The sequence below is a fragment of the Arvicanthis niloticus genome, chromosome 11 (assembly GCF_011762505.2).
Source record: "Arvicanthis niloticus isolate mArvNil1 chromosome 11, mArvNil1.pat.X, whole genome shotgun sequence".
In the NCBI taxonomy this organism is placed as follows: Eukaryota; Metazoa; Chordata; class Mammalia; order Rodentia; family Muridae; genus Arvicanthis; species Arvicanthis niloticus.
In genome coordinates this window covers 49,079,494-49,098,031 of record NC_047668.1, presented here as the reverse complement: position 1 = coordinate 49,098,031, position 18,538 = coordinate 49,079,494, and the positions used below count along the sequence as shown (strand labels likewise).

The window sequence follows — 18,538 nt, the reverse complement described above, 5'->3', positions numbered from 1 at the left end:
GCTGTTTGCCTTATGTGGTATACATCCAAATACATCCTAATCTCTCCTTAAAAAACAGTACCTGTTTCATGTTCCTGTTCACCTCATTTGTATATGACCAAGTTTCTAAATGCATCTGGATTTTCCAGTGTTGCATGGACTAAAAATACAGCCAAACACAGGGATAGCTTTGTACCCTGGTAAGGACAGGCAAATATGAGCAACATTATTTATTCAACTCATGGTATGTTGTTTAAAATTTTGATACTGTGTTTCATTTAATCAGCACAAAAATGCCTTGCAGTTATCTATATTATACCGAAGAAGAAAATTTAAGGACTTTTATAGTTACTGAGCAGAAAGATGAGATCCAACCCACCCAACTCCTTTTTATTCTACAAAGGGCCATTTCTTTTAAATCATGGTCATTTTTAGAAATCTATCCCACTGAGACTAGTGCCCTATACTCTTGGCCAGCAAGATCTTTCAATAGTGCATCTTAGGAAGGTTAAATTTTAACTTTACTACTTCTAGCTGCGTGCTCTCCTTCTAAACGGTATTTGTTCTCCCTCATTTGTCCACAAAAATTCAGAATTTCTTGAGGGTCTCTGCATTTCTCCATCAGTCAGAATGCAGTACAGAGCTCTCATCACTTAAGCACAGAATACGGACATTTACAGTCATGTTGCCTTCCTCTACTTGGACTACTGTGAAAAAATGCCAGAGTCTGGGAGATGTAAAAGACAGAATCTTGTTTCAGTGATTTAGAGGCTAGGAAGTCCAAGTTCAAAGCATTCTGTGTCTCCATAGGGCCTGCTTTCATGTTTATAGATAATACTGTTGTGATGTGTGCTCACATGTTAGAAGGTCCAAATGAGCTCTCCCGAGACTCTGATACACAGGTACTCCTCTCAATCTTGTGAGCTGGTGCTCTATCCATTTCCCCAATTCATGTGTTGTGTTTTAAATCTACTGATCTACCACTTTGTTATCTTTATAGTTGAGTACAAAATCATTTGTCTATTTTTTGTTTTTGTTGCTTATACATTTTGTATAGTACTCAAATATTTTCCAAATCAGTGATTTTTGGCCTTCATTTATGTTCTAATTCACACTTCCAGGTTTTATTTCATTTTTTCTTCTTCTATATTTTTTATTGGATATTACATTTACATTTCAGATTTTATCCCCTTATCCCATTCCCCACCACCACCCAGGAACCTCCTATCCCATACCCCCTCCTCATGCTTCTATGAGGAGGTGCCCCCCACCTCCCTCCCTCCCCCTCCCCACCTTTGAATTCCCCCCCACCCTGACTCGGTGTTCAGCTTTCATGGGATTAAGTATCTCCTCTCCCACCGATGCCTGACAAGGCCATCCTCCCCTCCATGTACAGATGGAGTTATGGCCATTATTTCTAAGTCCTTAATCTGTTTTGAGTTGATTTTGAAAAATCAATTAGATTGGGCTAACTTTCACTCTTTCAGAATGTGTATCCAAATTTTATAGAACAATTTGTTGAATAAAATGTTCTTTCCTCCAATTCTCTGTTACATTTGCTTCTTTGTTAGGATTTAAGTGACTATAAGTATGTGGGTTTTGCTCCTTTCTTTTTCTAGTCTCTACCATTATATGGGTTTGGGACTCTCTCTCTCTCTATTTTTTTTTTTTTTTTTTTTTTTTTTTTTGTGAAAGGACCAGGATGTTTTAATTATATCAGTTTTGTAATATATTTTGAAGACCTGGATTGTTTTCTCTTCAGCTTTATTCCCTTTGATCAAAATCTTTGATCAAAATAGTTTGGACTATCCTGTTTTTTATCCAAAATACACAATCTACTCAAACTTCTCAATTGCATAAAAGTGCGTATTCCTATTAAAGGTGGCAAAGGTCCAGACTAGACATTTCTTTAAAGAATGGATAGAGATTTCATCAGTGTAGCCAAAAGGTATGTATTAAAAATGTCACTTCTATAATAATCTGAGAGATGCAATTGAAACCACTGGAAACCCCATTCTGAAAAGATTGACTATCAACAAAAATCACAAAAGGTAGCAACTACTGATGATGATGATACAGAGTAAAAAGTTCCCTGAAACACTGTTGATACTATAAGATCATGGGGTTGATTTGTAATATGGTGGTTTTTCAGGATATTTTAAATAGGACCACTGCATAGTCCAGCAATCTCATCACTAGGTACAACATCAAAAATTTTAATGAGTATGCCAAAGAAGAATGTCTATATTTCTATGTATAGAGTAGCAATATTAAAAAAATTCTAAGTGCCTATGAATTAATAGACTTAAAGGGCACTCTATGTAGTCAGTGCTATATTAATGTAAAAAGATGAAGAAAATGGGATAAATATGAAATTCTGTCTTGTATGGCATGTATGACAACCTGGATAACCAGTGGACATTATATTAACGCTAATTGCAAAGAAATAGTCCTAAACAATTTCACTTATATGTAGAATCCTAAAGATTGTGGGCTCCTGGAAATAGCAAGTAAAATGGTGATTGCCAGATTTGCAAGTAGATAAAAGAGTAGATAGAAAGAGGAGACAGCCAATGGGTATTGAGCTGTAGATGGATATGAAGAATCTGTTCTGGCATTTTATGGCAGTACATTGTTAACAATGTATTACAGTTTTCTCAATAGCCAGAAAAGACTTTAAATTTTCTCACCACATGGAAATAATAAATATACGAGGTAAAATGTATTCTATTTAGTGTGATTGGGGTAGGTATATGCACATATTAAAGTGTTACAATGTGCCTTATAAATATAGTCTATCATTATTTGCAAATCACAAATAAAGCTAAATTTTCAGGAGAGATATTAAATCCAGAAAAGAATTTGCTATTTTCATACTTAGGTGTGAAATCATGAAATCAACATGTGTCTCATAAGCCTGTGCATGGTATTGGTGTCTAAAACTAGGAACCAGTTTATACACATATTTTATGATTTTAGTTCCCATTTGTTATAGAATACCAAATCTTTGGTTGCAATCAGTGAGATACAGAAATGGAGGGACTAGGTCATGACCTCAGGGAGACCACAGTCTGGTAGAAACAAGCTTGACTTTCATGAAGGAAGCAAATTTCACCTGTGAAGTCAGTACAAGAAGAGTATATGGATGTATGGCCCTTGGCTAGATTCTTGTAAGATAGAATACCAAGCAAAAATTGAGTCATTCAGGTAAAGGAAACATAACAAGGACTCAGATATGAAAAAATGCAAGTGCTGAGTGTAGTTATGAGAAAACAGTTAAGAAGGTAGAAAATACATTTTAATAGTCAACAAACAAGTAGCCTCAGGATGTTGGTGACTTTAGTCATGTTTCCTATGTGAACACTTTCCAGTATGAGCATAGAAAATAGTTGTAAGTTACATATATAGAATGTTTACTGTGTGATGTATCTACTCTCGATGTGAACGGTCTTGTTAAATTTTTGCTAGCATTATATGGTAGATTCTTGATTTATTCACACAGAATATGGAAGAAATGCCATGCAATATGTTCATGGTATAACAGGGATACTACCAAAACAAATTCTGAACATGCAAGCCTTCTACATCTTGGATTTTATGGCATAGCTTCTCTGAATCTTGAGGTAGTCTTCTCTGTGCATATGAAACTCAGATATATGAAGGTCAAAGGGTAACCTTGGTTCAAGGATTCATTCTTAAACTAACAAGAATTCCTGTTTAAGCTGACAATTCCAGGGTGACAGATACTATTTCATTGACCTGGAGGCCTCACTATATGAGTCCAGTTGTGCTTAATATTTAAGAAACATTGACTCTAGTGGAAACAGAGACTTATGGAAAATGACCTCACTTGCTAGTGAAGGATTGAAGTTGCAATGCCTGGCTTGAATTTCGGCCTCCCTCCACCCTTTCCTCCTCCCTGGCTGCTCCTGTGGCCGTGTGGCCCAATCCCAAGGCCAATACACAGAGTGGCCTTCTGTATACAGGGTGGTAGCTGCCGGCAGTTGGCTGATGTATCCATTTTTCTCCAAGGAGAAGGAACTCACCAATTTCAGTAGCGATCTCAGAGATCATCCAAAAAGTCTAAGGTATATTTATTTAATGGCCACATTTCCCCTGTCATGAACATAACTGAAATAAAACGGTGTGACTCATTGAGAAATTTCTCTGCAAGGACCAAATAATCACCAGGTTGTGGTTTTCTACATCAGGACAGTAATGTATTATTTTTTGTTCCAGAAAACTCACCAATCTTCTGTACCAGCTTTGTGAGGCTAGCAAGCATCGTTTCACTTCTTGCACATGAGAAAACTGAAATTAGAAAGTTCATAGGAGAAAGAGCCAAGATTGTTAGCTAGGCTCATTTGACTTTTGGTTCCGTACTTTAGTTCTCTGAAATTTGTGCTTTCCCAGGTCTTCTGAGTTCAAGTCTATTGCTCTGACTCTTAATCCAACTTTCACTATTGAGCTTATTATGCAAGAACATAGAGATCAATTTGAGTTTGAAAGTATCCATGTAAAATATACGTCTCATGTTTGATGCATTTTCTCTATATGATGAGGGAAGTCTCTACATCTGCTAAGAGTCAACAACAACAAAAAAAGCTTACTGAGTATAAAATGCATAGTGTCGTCATGAAAAACGCAAACCAAAAACATAGTAGATTCAGAACCATCTTCCCAAATCCTTGCAAAGAGAAACACTGTAAGTCACCTAGCATGTGTTTCTTTGTCTCTATAGAACAAACAGAAAATTCAGAAACTTATTTTCACATTTTTTCCCCTAGGAAAGTTACAAAACATAATATATTTTAAAACCGGTAAATTTGTAAAAACTGTGAGGTAGAAACACATTCCCTCTTAAGGGACATGTCTTAGCTGACTTGGCTCTTTTCTGTTATTGTATACTGAAACATGAAAGGGCCAGTTTTCCATTATCCTCTGACTGTTACAGGTGGTAAATCCTCTGTGTCCTTGGCATTATCTTTAGCTCCTGCAATGTAATGCTCATGCCCCATTCTGTCACTCACTCATCCATCCTTTAATCAGACATGTGTAGAAGATCATTTCTGTTCTTGTCTTTGAAATAGAAGTTAGATAGATAGATAGATAGATAGATAGATAGACAAACAAACACATAGACAGATAGATACATAGATAGAAAGATGACAAGAGTGCTACCATGGAATGAGTTATGGATCGAGACCACTGAAATGCATAGGAAAATCTCAAGACAGCATAGTTAGCACTGAGATAGAGGCATTCATAATGTGGTGGTTAGGATTAAAAAAGAACTATCATTGTTTTGGATGAGGATACATACCAGTGTGGATGGCCAACCCCAATCTTGACAGAAAAATTTCAAAGATGTTGAAAAGAGAATGAAATTGTTGATATAAAACTATATTAATTACATAGCATTGGACAAGAGTGGAGAATATGTTTAGGCAATAGAGCATCTAAGGTTTTTGAAGGCCCTCTCTTTTTTTTTTTTTTTTTTTTCAGACCTGAGGACCGAACCCAGGGCCTTGCGCTTGCTAGGCAAGCGCTCTACCACTGAGCTAAATCCCCAACCCCTTGAAGGCTTTCTCTCAGTAGATGTTCCCAGTAACACTGAAAAATGGACTACACCATTCATTAACATAGTCAAGAATTCAACCCAGGCATTATATTTTAAAAGGAATTTCTGTTAATATTTAACTAATTATAAAATTGATAATATGGAATGCTTCACAAATTTGTGTATTATTTTTGCATAGGAGCTATGCTAATCTTCTCTATATTGTTTCAATTTTAGTATATGTGCTGCCACGATTGGCACATATTCTATATATTAAATTTAATTTAAATTTGAAGTAGGTTTTTCTGATTCACAGTCATTTGTCTCTGCTTAAGTTCTGATGGAAAAGAGATAGGACTGGAATTACACTGCTATGTGCTGGGTACATGCAGGGCTATCTGATGGCTATGTTGTAGATTTGAGCTGTGACTGTGTTTTCCTCAGTCATAGTATTTTTAAAATTAATATTAAAACAATATCAGATGATGTTACATCTTGCATGATGTACTCCTTAGGAAGGAGTGTTAAGCTTTAGCTTCATGATGTGGGATAAACTCCCCTCTGTGTGATCTATGCCCAGCTCATGTGGCCAAGAAAGAGTGTATTTATTCCAACCCAGTTGCATAGAAACTAATCCCAAAGCCATAAATGTGAAAAGATATTCTATACTATGAATTCTTGGGGGCATGGGGAGATCACATTGCCAAAGAAATGGAATACCTTTGGATTTTGTCAAGTGTGAGGTTAGAGCTTTGTTTTGTAATGATATTGCTGTCCTTAAACTGCAGAAAATAATGAAGTCTTTTCAAATATTAACAATGAAATCTATTCTTGAGGCTGAGCTTAAGAAGGTAAATTATTCCTGTCTAAAAGAACTTCCAGGACAAAAATGGAGAAGAGTCTGAGGGAAAGGTTGTCCAGTGACAGGCCCAAATTGGGATCCTGCTCAAGGGTTTGCTCCAAGGTCTGACACTATTACTGATGCTATGGTGTGCTTACAGACAGGAGCCTAGCATGGCTTTTCTCCAAGAGGCCCAACAAACAGCTCAAAGAGTCAGATGCAGGATACTTATACCCAACCAATGGACAGAAGCTGGGGACCCCTGTGGTTGAATTAGGGAAAATCTGGAAGAAGCTGTGGAGAGTGACCCCATAGGAAGACCAGCAGTCTCACTAATCTAGATCCCCGAGATCTCTCAGACACTGAGTCACCAGTCAGGCAGCATACACCAGCTGATATGAGGCTCCTGACACATACACAGCAGAGGACTGCCTGATCTGGCCTCAGTGAGAGAAGATGCACCTAACCCTTGAGAGACTTGGGGCCCCAGGGAGTGGGAAGGTCTGGTGGAGTGAGGGTAGGAGGGGTAGGGACATCCCCTTGGAGACAGGGGAGATGATATAGGATGAGGAATAGTTAAAGGGTGAAAGGGAGTGGTATAACAACTAGATTGTTAAAAAAAAGAAAGGTAAATCATTGGTGGAAGTTAACAACTTCTGAATATTTAGGTTACATCATTCTGCATTTTCATTTTCTGCAACAGCAATTGGGTCAGTATGATAACAAGAAAACTTGCAATGCAAACTTAACAGATTTGAGTATTTAGCCCCAGCAAACAAATACGTCAGAATTATGACACAGCAAAATAATACAAATAATTTTCTGCATATACCAATTAGATTTTCCTTAAATTTTTTGAGCACACTCTCCTTTTGTTTTCTTTTTCATTAGAAAACACTTTTTCAATCCCACCAGCATTGGAGGAATGTTCTTTCTCCACATCCTCACCAGCATATGTTCTCAGCTGAGTTTTTGATCTTAGACATTCTGATTGGTATAAGGTGGAATCTCAGGGTTGTCTTGATTTGCATTTGTCTGATAACTAAGGTTTTTTAAAAACATTTCTTTAAGTGCTTTTCGGCCATTTGAGATTCACCTGTTATGAATTCTCTGTTTAGTTCTATATTCCATTTATTGATCATGTTGTTTGGCTTTTTGGAGGTTAGCTTCTGGAGTTCTTTATATATTTTGGATATTAGTCCTCCCTCTATCAGATATGGGGCTGATGAAGATTTATTTCCCAATCTGTAGGTTGCTGATTTGTCCTTTTGACTATGTCCTTTGCCTTACAGAAGTTTTTCAGTTTCATGAGGTCCCATTTATCAATTTGTGATCTTAGAGCCTGAGCCATTGGAGTCCTATTTAGAAAACACCCTACACCCATGCCAATGAGTTCAAGGCTCTTTCCCATTTTCTCTTCTATTAGGTTCAGTGTATCTGGTTTTATGTTGAGGTTCTTGATCCACTTGAACTTGAGTTTTGTCCAATGTGACAAATATGGATCTATTTTCATTTTTTTTACAACCACTCTGGAAATCAATCTGGAGGTTCCTCAGAAAATTGGAAATAGATCTACCTAGAAACCAAGCTATTCTACTTTTGCGCATATACCCCAAAAGATGCCTTACTGTACCACAGGGACATGTGCTCCACTATGTTCTTAGCTGCCTTATGGCCTTATTTGCAATAGCCAGAAACTGGAAACAACCCAGATGTCCCACAATGGAAGAATAGATACAGAAAATGTGGTTCATTTACAGAATGGAATACTATTTAGCTATGAAGAACGAGGACATTATAACTTTTACAGGCAAATAGATGAAACTAGAAAATATTATTCTGAGTGAGGTAACTCAGACCCAAAAAGACATGCATGGTATATACTCACTAATAAGTAGATATTAGCCAAAAAGGACAAAGTACCTAGGATACAACTTACAAACCATAAGAAGTATAACAAGCAGAAATTCCCAAGTGAGGAGGTTTCAACTCCACTTAGAATGTGGAAGAAAATAATCACAGGAGGCAGAGGGAGGGAGGGTCCTGTGGGAGAGAGGAAAGGAAGGGGGAAAGGAGAAGAGGATCCGATATGGGGGGAGGGGACAGGAGAGAAGCCCAGAAGGCCAAGAGAATGAATAAAAATAAGCAGGAGTGTGAGGTGGGAGACCCTATAGGGAGTACCAGAGATCCCGGAGGTGAGGCAACTCTCAAGACTCATTTGTGAACTTAGCCAAAATGTCCAACATTGGGGAAAGGGTGGACTCTAGGAGTCCACATCCAGTAGATAGATAAGGCCTCAAATGGAGGGACAGAGTTACTAACCAACAGTCAAAACTCCTGACCCAGAATTGTTCCTGTCTAAAAGAACTGCAGGTACAAAATTGGAGAAGAGAATGAAGGAAAGGCGGTCTGATGACATGCCCAACTTGGGATCCATATCCTGAGGGCACACCAAGGTCTGACACTATTATGTTATGATTTATGATATGCTTACAGACATGAGCCTGGCATGGCTGTCTTCTGAGAGGCCATACCAGCAGCACTGAGACAGAAGCAGATACCTATACTCAACCATTGGACTGAAGTCAGTGACCCCTGTGGTTGAATTAGGGAAGGACTGGAAGAAGCTGAGGAGGAGGGTGACCCCATAGAACGACAAGCAGTCTCAACTAACCTGGACCCCCAATATCTCTCAGACACTGAGCCATCAACCAGGAGCATACACTAGCTGGTCTGAGGCCAGCAACACAGGTACAGCAAATGACTGCCTGTTCTGTCCTTAGTGGGAGAAGGTGTGCCTAACCATTGAGAGCCTTGAGTTTCCAGGGAGTAGGGGAGCCTGGAGAGGGACAGGCAGGGACATTGTGTTGGAGACAGTGGGAGTGGGAGGAGGAATGGGATGAGGAACTGTGAAAGACCAGACATGTAGGGGGCAATGACTAGCTTGTCAAACAAAAACAAAAGTAACATGGAATAGTAGTAATAAGTGAACTATAATAATATATTGTTTTTAAAATACTCAAAATATTAGTCATAGCAGTAGCAGTGACTACATAATATGAAACACTGATACTTGTTGAATTTCATGGAGTTCTCAGGAAGACTTAATTTTTATGTTTGGTATATTTTATATGTATAAAGATAAGACAAACATTGGCACCTTCTTTGTAAAAACTGTACATGTTCATTTTAAAGAAATCTTAGAAGTTTACGCAATTATGCCTAATGTCTTTTGAATTATGTTTATTTCCTTTGGTTATTTTTGTTTTGTAATATTTCTCCCATAAGTCAATGTGATTAAAATTATACAACTTCTTCTTATAAAAAGAAAGAAGGAAAGAAAGAAAGAAAGAAAGAAAGAAAGAAAGAAAGAAAGAAAGAAAGAAAGGAAGAAAATACTTTTTCAGGGAGAAAAACAGAAAACAGAATCTTTATTCTGAGCTTTTTAAAGAACTCCCAAGTCAGAGATCTCTGCTTGTTTCTCTGGTTTGCTAAGATTGGCTCATCGAAGTCAATCAGTAGACCTAATATTGAGTTTCATTCAGCTGCTTGAGTTTGCCAGGTTCCCGCTCAGCCACAAGTTACTGCTCATTAGCCGGCTTCTTTGCTGCAATAGTCATTTACTCATTCTATTTAAAGGATCCCTCACTCATACCGTGTTAAATGATTTTACACGACACAAAAGTGCTGAAGCAGTCACATTTTGGCTGATGGCAAACCACACAGGAATGGGGGTTTACTCTTAAAGAATAGTTTGTGCCTGCCCTGGGTCTCTGTTGCTTCATTTCAGCATTCTTTGCCAACTCAGCGTTCTCCAAGAAAGTGTAAATCCTACCACGGCATGTGAGGTGTAGAGTCAAGCGAGGCCTTGACTGATGACATCACCTTTGGGGTAGGACTGCAAATTGTGTGAGCTTCTGCATATAGATACTGGCCTCTAAGGTGCTAGGGTTTATAGCTATATATTTTGAGCTTGACAATTCATCAAATGAAGAATGGAAAATAACCTTTCTGCCTCTTGAACAACTATTCTCTTACCCTAAGGGACTGCGTTGGCCTAGAATTCCAATGAATAGGAGGTTTTACACCTGACACTGCTACTGATTTGGGCCAAGTACTTGTGATTATGGGTTATGATAGCTCCCAGCTACATAATTCTGATAAGCCAGTGGTTGACTGCATTGCTTCCAAAAAAGGTGCTACCTTCGTTAATGGTTTCGGGATCTCCAAGGTCATTAAGCAGATACACATCTGAAATTTTGTCAGTATAAGATAGTCTTCTGGTTATTTCCAAGTTCCTGAGAACAGACCATCAGTAAAATCCTTTTAGTTCACTGGTTATTTAGCAGGAGTGGTTATTTATGCCTCTAGCATACAGTCTAGTTCAGTCTGGGGAAGTTTTCAGTTGTTACAGCTGAGTAGTAGAAAATGGGCCAGGGCCATATAGGTGACATACTGTTAAATATCCGGCAATGCATAGGAGGTCACCCTCAACAACAAGGAATTATGCTTCCAAATCTGACTACTGCTGTGATGTGATTTTCATGTTGATGAGGAATCTAGGAGGACTATTTGACAGGATAGAGGGAAGCTTCCCTCTCCTGGGACCTTATCAAGCCAGAAGCACAAGAGAGGTGTTCATGGAAGAGTCAAACTTTCTCAATTTCATCAGGGACTACTCCAAACCAGTTTTGGGAAAAGCATAGTTTCCTGGAATGTTTTGTTGTCATCGTTGTTGTTACACAATAAAAGAAGCATCATGCCCTCTGGCTCTACTCAGACTACACGGTCCAGCACGAAAAGAGGCTTCATTAGACACAATGTAGAGTACAAGACACACGTGAACAACCTGTGGTAACGCCTATGGAGTTCTGGAAAATTCCATGAAAAAGTCTGGACATAATAAACTGTTTCTCTGAACTAGCTGTTTCTTTTTTTCTTTGTAGCAAATACAAACTACCAGCATTATTCACCCAGATGCACATGAACTGGTTCTTTTCCCTGGTTTGTGGACAGCAGGTGCAAGTCTCAGACACTCACAGACTGTCTTAAGAGGAACAGTGTGTAAGGCAACAAAGGACAGCTATTTGCCACAGGCAAATTCTTTCAGAGTGCTGCAATTCAGTTGCTTTTTTGTTGTTGTTATTTTGTTTTTTTCAACACATCTTGACATAGTTGTTGTTTGTTAGATTGTTGAATGATTTTTAGAGAAGCTATGGGAAGTTAGACAGGGGGACAGATGAGGAGTGAAGAGGTGGTCCCATTATTCTGAAAACTTGCTTTCCTCATTCATTAACAACACATACCCCTTTCCACATGTACACTATTGATATTTAAACTTGTCTGTAGCCCCATTGTCCTAGCATATTCTACCAGGGAGGCATCCATAGCAACCCACTAATCTCTCCCTAAACCACAGGAAGCCAAGTTCTTCTTGTTTCCCTCACCCATTTGCTCATAAAGAACAGCCCAAACCTTCTCTGGCACTTTCTTTGCTCAGATGTCAGCTGCATGAAGTCACATGGTAACCACAGAGCGACTTTATGCTGTGCGCCACCGCTTAGTGTTAACTGAGCGCTAATGCTGCCTGGCGTGAATAAGGCTAGTCATTGTGGCCAAACTTTGGAGAGGTGCGAAGGGCCAAATGTCAGACTGCCAGTTAAGCAGCAAGGTGGAAAATTCTTGCCTTCCTTTTGGCTCAGATTTACTGACTGGTGAAAAAAAAATAAAATTAAACAGGCAACAAGAAGAAAGATTTTATTTTTTTTTAGTGTTTCATGTGACGTTGTACTAGCATTACTACCCGAGATGGCCAGACGGTATTTCTGTAACATGCACATGCACCTATGCATGAAAGGATTCCATGGAGTCTATTCTGTTGCTGAGCATCCTAGCTGGTCTAATCTGCTAAAGAAAAGGAATGAGACAAGGCCAATATTCAACCTCTGTCCCAATGGCTCTGTTGAAATAATTGTCTTCAAAGATTCAGAGTGAGTTATAAAACATGATTGGTAAAAATGTCAGTCATGCATTCATGTAGAGCACCAAATATCACAAAACATATTCATGCGTGTTGACTTCTCAACCATCACTCTGAATTTCATTTATCACCTACTATGTGCCAGGCTATTGGACTTGGAAGATTGATGTGAAATTTCAGCTTGTAAGATGTTGCACCAACATGACACCAGATCATTTGATCTACAATAGAAGTCTTTTCATGAGTGGTGTTACCTTTTCTCTCTTCCATAGAGATACCATTTATTCTATGTATGTTTGATGAGTTGTCCCTTTACCTCGATAACAGTGACATTCTTATTTGTCTTACCAAAATATTTCTGTACAGAGTGGTTGCTCTCATTCATACCTAGGCCTCTCTAGGTTATATCTATGAATAGAAAGGACCACAATTTGCATCTTTGTGGTTGTCCTCGGATTTTTCCAGTCAATATTTTCCTCAGAACTTCTGCCTATGGTTCTCAACATTTCACAGATTGTGTAAGGAGCTGTAGTGGGCTATTTTGTTGTATTTTACAGATGGCCAACTTGTGTCACAGGGACATAAAATAACTCTAAAACCACATTTAATGTTCCCTGGCTCCAGAGGCATGTTTTCAGTGCCTTTTCTTTTTTACATGTAAATCCTTGAAAAGAGTCTCTGTCTCTGTCTCTGTCTCTATCTCTGTCTCTCTCTTTCTCTCTCTCCTTCCTCTTTTCCACTTTTCCTATCTTCCCCCTCTCCTTCCCTTTCCTTGTTTTCTCCCTCTCCTCTGTTCTCCTCTCCCCTCCCTCTTTTCCTTTCCTCCCTCTCCTCTTCCCCTTTGCTCTTCTTCCTTTCTTCTTTCCCCTCTTCTTCCTTTCCGTCTCTCTTAGTTTCCCTTTCTTTTTTTCTCATTACTTAGTTCTTTTTTATTCTGAGAAAAATGAACATCATGGAAGAAACTGAAGATATTTTGCATCTTGAGCCCCACAGCTTGAGACAGTGATAACAACTTTTGCCCCTTTCCCTGTACATGCTATGTATCTCTGTATACTGCTTAACACAGCAATCTGGGAACTTGTGTGTGCGTGCCTACTTCCCCATGTAGGATAAAACTGAAACTAATTTATACTATCTAAATAATTTGTTTTTCTCTCTTGTTTTTTGTAAGAATAAACAGACTTAGGTGAAGACTTGCTGTTAAGAAGACTATGTGGTGAATATAGACCGTTTGTTTGTTATGTGCTTGCACTTTAAAAGAGTTTCCCATCCTATAGCCCAGGCTGGCTTAGAACTCACTACATACCCAAGGCTAGCCTCAAACTCATGAAAATTCTCTAGCTTCAAGTCACAAATATTGGGTCTCTAGGCTTGAGCCTGACATTGGCTTCATTTACACTTTTTAAACTAGAAAATCTTGTAAGCATTCAGCTACAGGTAGCCAAGAAATACTCTAGGCTAGAATGATACTTAGGCCCTTTTCACACTGGGAACATCAAGTTCCTTATGGGCCAATTTGTAGCCATTCCAACATTATTCCTTTGCCTAAGAATGAGAGACAGACATGGTTTACATAAGTAGATTCTTGTTTGTTGAATATTTGCAACATTGCATGAGTTCTCTATGGATTTCTGAGCCCTCTTTGTGGATAGATGCACCAGGGGAGTACCTCTGTTGGCAGAGACATTGCAGCACATAGGGGTGGGAGAATTGACTCCAGTGCCCAAGTACTCTGCACCTTCCGTAAACATGTGTCTAAGGCCAAAGAGAGACCTCAGTTGGTAAAGTGCTTCCACAACTGAGGCTGAAGAGATGGCTCAGTCAGTAAAGTACTTTCTATGCAAACATGAGGACCTGAATTTAATTCCTAAAATTTACATTAAAAAATCTGGGCATAATGGTAAATGTTTCTAGTCCTAGTGCAGAGCAGGTTAAAGTAAGATGATCCCTTTGGCTCACTGGCCTGTCTGCTTCCAAACTAAGTAAATGGCTCCTGAGCAGCACTTAAGATTGATCTTTTGTCTCCATAAACACCTTCATACACAGGGATATATATACCTACACATAGGCATACACAATCATCAAAGGAAAATTAAAAAGAAAAACCCAAATGCAGAAAAATGCAAACAAAATGCAGAAAACCAAATGCAGAAAAACTACAGAGGAAACATTTCAAATAAAATAAAGTTTTAACAATAATCAGCATTTGATTCCCCAGTATATCACATGCAGGATTATGTTATGAGATCTCAGCCCTCTCTGGATATGTTTATTAATCTTGGGGGTGAATTGTTCTAACTTGTTCTAATCTTGGGACAACTGCGAGGAATTTTCATTTTAGAGCTCAATTTCTACATAGTATATACAAATTCAATGCATTTGCACCCAGAGGGAAAATAAAATACAGAACATAACAATTCCACCCTTTAAGTAATGTCTTTACTGTCTTAATGAATTGTTAAAATTTATCAATGAATGAGAACTTGATCAGGTCTTATATGTCTTAAACATCTTTTTTAATGACATCCCTCACAAACTCCCATGACAATACAATAATTACAGCAAATGGCAATCACTAGACACAGTTGAGATTATATGGATACATTTGTCAGTACTAAGGTAGAGTTAGAGAAAACCTAGGAATCAAAATGTTAAGTCTCAACTCAATAAACAAGCTAGAGTGTTGAAATGTTGTCTTACAAAGTTCTGTCTTAAGGTTGTTCATTTTGATTATCCATATCAAATATTTTAGAGCTACCAATGAGATGATTTCCGTATCTTGCTCTGGCTCCTAACCTCAGGCATGCATCTAACTCAAAAGGCAAGGTGGGAAAACTGTTGATCAAGGTAGATATCCTTGTCTAAAAAGGGATAGACTCTCTGAGTGATGGGTCCTGCCTGGGCTTTATAGCTACTATGGAAGAAATCTTGGGAACTTATAGCCCTGCATCCTTGGGATAATTCTCAAGAAGGTGTTGTTCACCTCAGCTTCTTGTTAAGTTTGAGACTTTGTTTTCTTTGGAAGGCAATGTCTTCTATCTCCAAGTGTGTGCCATCTCAGAGAAAGACAGCTGCTGTGCTTAGCACATGTGATTGCTTTTATTGTTATGGTAAGACTCTGTACTCTCCCCATATGTAATTATTGCTGTTTTCACAAGGAATAAAAAGTTACTCAAAATCCATTGTATTATAATTTCAAAAATGAAAAGAGGAAGAAATCACATAACTCAAACATGACACTTAAAAATCTGGCAAGAAGTTACTAGCCCCTAATTAACAAGAAATCCCAAGAGATTTGTATTGCTAAAAATCAAAGAATTTATCAAAACACTGAAGTATGCACTAGAAGTTACAAAGAAAAGTGATAGAATTGGTAAAGTTTACAAAATTGAATTGCAGCAAAAGTTTGTGCAGAACACACCCAAAAGCAATAAATTATAGGAAGGAATGGCTGTCACTTATCTCTGTATGTCTACTGTACCTTGCACATCATAAGTACTAAAATACAAAGATATAGTTGTTTTCTGGTATGGATGGAGATTGGCCCCAGGATTCCACAGATGCTCAAATCTACTGATGCTCATGTCTCTTAAAGGAAACAATATAGCATGTACCTGTATACATCTTCTTATATACTCTATATTAGGTTTAATACCTTATATAAAATATGCTATGTAGATAGCTGATACATTATATTGTTTAAGAAATAATGCTCATATATAATTGTTAACTGCTCCCACTTTTAGCTTTTATGAAAAATTGTGAGAAAATTGCTGTCGTCATTTTAGAGACACAAGTGTTGTCCAATATTTGTCAAAAACATACTCAAAGACAGATACCCAAAGCAAACTGTCTCCCAGTGACTTTTCTTTCTAGCAGATGAACTTATTTAAGTAATGCAAAATATAGATAAGCCCAAACTACATTTATATTCCTTGTTGAATTTCTATGACAGTGAAACTCAGAAGTTATGAACTGAAACAAGAAGTTATGAACTGAAGCATAAGTCAGCTTTGTTATCATTCAGACTTGTATTGATAAAAGGACACACAGGCAGCATATGGCTAATTTAAGTGGCTGGAGGAATGGATGGTTTATATTGACATTTCATAATCCACCATTGCCTTCAGGCTTTCCAAGTTACATGAATTGCACACTGGGCATGTGTTGACCTTAGAACCAGAGAGGGTTCTTTGGTCATTGCTTCTTCTGCAGTGTGACTTTTTGATGCTGTTTCTTCTTGGCTTACATCTGTATCCTGATTGCAAGAACTTTTCTCTCTCAGATATGCAAGTGTATTTAGAAGTGCCTAGTTATAGTTTTCTATCTCAATAGTTAAGTACTTCCACTGAGGTCTGTAGGAACACCTTCTTGGAAAGAACTTATGTGGGTTTTCCACAACCTGGTGCCCTCCCCAGCACACAGGAAACTGATTTTTTTCTTCCTGGTTGCCTTTGCCACTTACCCTACTGCAAACAGGAATTAAGACTTTAGACAGCTGCTTACTACATAAAAATTTCAAGTTAAATATTCCCATTACATTTTCTTAGGGAAAAAGTTCACTGGGCTTAGATTAGCCAAGCTAATATAAATATGAAGTAATGCCAGTGGCTGCCTGCAGAAGGTGTTTTCAACTTTCCATTTGACTTAAGCGTCCAGTGTACTGAGGTGTCTGTGACATTCTGCTCTGTGGCACACTTGTGAGTGGGATGATGTTGTAATGGTCCCATAATGGCGAATATTATGTTAATGGAGATTGATGCCAATGTGCGGTAATATATATTTAGACAGGTGGAGGCATTCCCAACTGGCAATGTAACATGTGTGGTTTAAGAATTCACACATATAAGTTGAAAGTTGAGGCCTCTAATCTTACTCTGGACTCTGCCTTTGACCTTGCATGAACATCCAACATTATTTTCTCATAGAGTCTATTTTCAGTCTTATGAAGGGAATAATACAAAAATACTCTCATTGAAGGATTCAGTTGAAAGAGTGGTTACCACCACAGCAGTTTTGTCTCTATTGGATGAGTGAGAAAAATCTTGCTTGGCAAGTCAGTATTATAGCATGAAGAGTCCAGAGATGGGTAAGACCACTGAAGTCTTATGTATCCCAACATCCTGCTTAACACTTTGGGTATTCTGAAAGCTAGCCAGTTTCATGGAAAGAGCCTCATGATCTGATCAAGATGGAGTCCTTTATGTCCTGTAAGGGAGGTAGATAGTATCCCACAACAATAGTGTATTATCACTTATTTATAATGTATAACCAAAAACAATGGCAGTAGCTCATGTAAGGGGTCCTTTGCTTACACCATGAACTTATAAGGAGGTAATCTGTGTCTGTCACTGGGATTTTCATTTAAAAAGACATATCTTCTAGGTGTAGTATTTTCATTCATGTGAAATACTGATGATCTTCAACTCTTTTTAATGCTTTAATTGGCTTATAAATGAGTGTGGTTCCACAAGGCATCCTCCTACCTCTCAATTTCTGTACTCCTTGCTTCCATTCCCACTTAAAACCTTTAGATCCACATATTACCCTAGGCCCACTGTACTTTCCCATCACACATACCCTCTCATTCTCTTTTATTACATTTTAAATTTTTGATTAAATGAGCATAGGCCACTATGTAGCTTCTTTGCTCATACTTTATTTTGTCTAACTATTCCCTATATCCTTGTTTCTCTAGCCACATCACTCCACTATTTACTGGACCTTGTCCCACCAGTAACCTCCCTATCCACATACAACTCATTTTGTAATCTATGATCTCCCCTCTGTAGGTTCATCCTCATCTCCACTGGCCTTTTTTATGTACTCCGGGCTAAGAATTCAAAGCATATTTGAATTTAGCCCTCTCATATGAGAAAGAACCTATAGTGTTTGCATTTTGGGGGTCTAAATAACCCCATGAAGCATAAAAGAGGCCTGCTCCATAGTAGAGAACCATGCCTGGTGCTGTAAATGTAGTCAAACTTCATGAATAGAGAAGCCACAGGTCCTGGGGCAGAACCTACTGATGATGTTTTGCTAAGTGAACATGCTTCAAAACTCCCCTCAAAATATTATTTTTGTTTCTATAGATTTAGAAGCTTCTCACTGAAGAGAATAGTATTTAATGTAGAAATTCATTAATGATTTAAAATTGTGAGAAGTAACTATGAATATT

At 38.2% G+C, this 18,538-nt stretch overlaps 1 non-coding gene across 1 annotated transcript; it reads right to left on the bottom strand.

The window, feature by feature from the left end:
• Positions 1-5,693: 5,693 nt before the first annotated feature.
• Positions 5,694-5,800, bottom strand: LOC117717457 (U6 spliceosomal RNA). The gene has a single exon (XR_004607937.1). It is a non-coding gene; the product is annotated as a U6 spliceosomal RNA (small nuclear RNA).
• Positions 5,801-18,538: the final 12,738 nt, after the last annotated feature.